Consider the following 3,013-nt stretch of genomic DNA (forward strand, 5'->3'; position numbering starts at 1 on the left):
TAATTATTCAATACTTTCTATGTGCCTGGCACCACAAGGATCAGCAAAGGAAGACATAGCCTCTTTCCACAGACCTTACAGTTCCAGGTGAGAAAATGGACAAAGAATCACACCAGTAAAATATCACAAGGGTTGTGATACTGCACAAGGGGAGAGCCGGCCGCCTGGGGAGGAGAGCAACCCTAAGAATGAGGTGAGGCCAAGAAGGGGTAGCTGCTAAGGTCTGAAGAACAGGACTTGGTGGGTAAGGGGAGGGAAGGGAGCACTCAGGTGGAGGGAAGAGCCTGTCAAAGGCTCCCAAGTGAGAGGGAGGACTATAGCTGGAACCCACAGGACTGGGCAGTGGGCTGGGAGCTGCCCATCCTGGAGGGGTGAGCAGGAGCCAAGCCGAGAAGGGCCTCATAAGCCTTGCTCACTCAGGGGATGTGGGTCTAGATCCAAAAAGCAATAGGTCACTGAAGGGTTCTGCACCCTGGGAAGGGACAGAGCTGGGTGGCTAAACTGGATTTGCCTTTGACAAGGTCAGAACTGCATTCTGACGGGGTCACTTGTCTCTGCTCCAGGGATTCCACTGAGGGCTAGCCAGGTGGATGGATGTAGGGAGACCAGCTAGAGAACCGTCTATGGGGTCCAGGAAGGAAGGAGGAGCCTGGGATCAGGGTAGGGGCAATGGAGATAAAGAGACAGTTTGGCTCAATGGCTAGGGGGTGGGCGCGGGAAAGTGCCAGAGACGGTTCAGACAGCACAGGAGATGGAAGGGAAACTGAGGCGGGGGGGGAGGGTCTTGAATAGTGGTTGGGTAGTGGGGAGTCATGAGCTCAGTGTTAGACGGCACTATGAGGGGTTTCTGGGACATCTAGCAGAAACATCCAGAAGGGAAAGGAACATCTGAGTCTAGAGTTCAAAGACAGAACCACGTAGAGTCAGGTGGGCAGGGATGAGACCACCATGGAGTGAAGACTGGAGAAGCATTGAGGTCATCTGGATGAAGACCAGCAAGTGGTAAAGGAAAGGAAGAGACACTGAAGGCAGCATTAGAAACCTGACTACAAGGGTGGCCTGGCTGGCTCAGTGGGTGGGGCATGTGACTCTGGATCTCAGGGTTGTGGGTTTGAGCCCCACCTTGGATGTAGAGATTACTTAAAATTAAAATCTTAAAAAAAAAAAATCTAACTCCAGGCAGAGAACAAAATCCAGATAAGGGAAGGTTTCAAAAGAATCAAAGCCACAAAGAACAAAACGGGGAGAAAAGATTACAACTAGCATGTGGTTCCATTCTGGTCCCAGTAAACTGCTCATCCTACTTATTTACCTCTCTAAACCCTAGGTTCCTGAACTTTAAAATAGGAATGCTCTGCAATTCTCATATAAATAAAAAGAAAGTGAGAAGAGGGGCACCTGGGTTGGCTCAGTCGGTTGAGTGTCTGACTCTTGATTTCTGTTCAGGTCATGCTCCCAGGGTTGTGGGGTCCATGCTGAGCATGGAGCCTTCTTGGAATTCTCTCTTTTCCTCTGCCCCTCCCCCAGCTCGAACACTCTCTCTTTTTTAAAAAAAGGGGGGGAGGGGAAAAGATAAAGCGAATGTGGCTAAATGTTAATTGGTGAATCTAAGTTAATGCTATGGCCATAGTCCTTTTGCAATATTATCAAATCAACACATTACCTAACTCAAACTTACATAATGTTATATGTCAGTTATACCTCAATGAAGGTGGGAAAAATCGGTTAATCGCTGATACAGATGTTTGTGAGACTATTCTTGTAGTTTTTCAATAGCCCTGAAATTATCTAAATAAAAAGTGTTTAACAACAAAGAAATACCTGGTGGGGACCACAAGTACAGATTAAACCAGGTTGACTACTGGCTAAGAATTGTGGGTTGAGGGAAGCATGGGGGGTTCATAACACTATTTTTTGCTTCTTTTTTTAAAGTAGGCTCCATGCCCAGTATGGGGCTCGAACTCACAACCCTGAGATTAAGAGTCTCATGCTTTACCGACTGAGCCAGCTAGGCACCCCAATTTTCTACTTCTGTAGATATTTTTTTTCATAACAATAAGTTTTTTTAAAAAACAGTTGCTGGGGTTGGAGGGGGAAGATATGCAAAGTGCCAGCACCTGGTTCTGTTTGTTTAGTGGAGATGTGTTTCTATTTGTTCTTCCCTAGGGTCAAAGCTTATGCTATAATGCCATTTTCTTCTCGGATTTGCTATAAAATATAAGGTTTGGGTTGGAGTGGGGATTTTTTTTGTTGTTTTTTGTTTTCGCCTTAAAACAGCTGATGACTGGGGCGCCTGGGTGGCTCAGTCGGTTAAGCGTCTGACTTCGGCTCAGGTCATGATCTCACAGTCTGTGGGTTCGAGCCCCAGTCAGGCTCTGTGCTGACAGTTCAGAGCCTGCTTCAGATTCTGTCTCCTTCTCTCTCTGCCCCCCCTCCCCCAAGCTCGTGCTCAGTCTCTCTCTTGTAAACATAAATAAACGTTTTAAAAAATTAAAGAAATTAAAAAACCAGCTGATGACTTAAACACTGCTGATGACTAATTGGAAGCTTTAGCCCAATCCCTTGGATTTTAGAGTCCGACAGCTGAGAGGCCTTCCCTTCCGGCAGGCATAGCAACCCTAAGGGGTAGAAAGCCACAGCAATGCTGGGGACATAAATGTAGGAAGACAGAGGCCCCACTCGCCCTGCACTGCTCTGGTCACGCACCAGGTTCCTGGGCTCCTCCTTCCTGGCTGCTGAAGGGGACCTTACAGCACCGAGGTCCCTGCTCCAGTCTGCGGGCACAAGTGCCCACTTTTCTGCCTCATCTCCTGCCTCACTCCGCCATCACCCGGGCACAAGTGCCCACTTTTCTGCCTCATCTCCTGCCTCACTCCGCCATCACCCCGTGTTCCAGCCACCCTAGACAACAGGCAGTTCCCAGCAGGACTTGGCTCTCTGCCACAGGCATGTTTTTGACCTTGGCTCACACGATGGCTCATGCCTGAAATGCCTGTGCCGGCATTTTCCCTGG

At 48.5% G+C, this 3,013-nt stretch overlaps 1 non-coding gene across 1 annotated transcript; it reads right to left on the minus strand.

The window, feature by feature from the left end:
* Positions 1-1,941: 1,941 nt before the first annotated feature.
* TRNAK-CUU (transfer RNA lysine (anticodon CUU)) lies at positions 1,942-2,014 on the minus strand. Its single transcript has one exon. It is a non-coding gene; the product is annotated as a tRNA-Lys (tRNA).
* Between the last annotated feature and the right edge of the window lie 999 nt (positions 2,015-3,013).

The sequence above is a fragment of the Acinonyx jubatus genome, chromosome B3 (assembly GCF_027475565.1).
Source record: "Acinonyx jubatus isolate Ajub_Pintada_27869175 chromosome B3, VMU_Ajub_asm_v1.0, whole genome shotgun sequence".
Lineage (NCBI taxonomy): Eukaryota > Metazoa > Chordata > Mammalia > Carnivora > Felidae > Acinonyx > Acinonyx jubatus.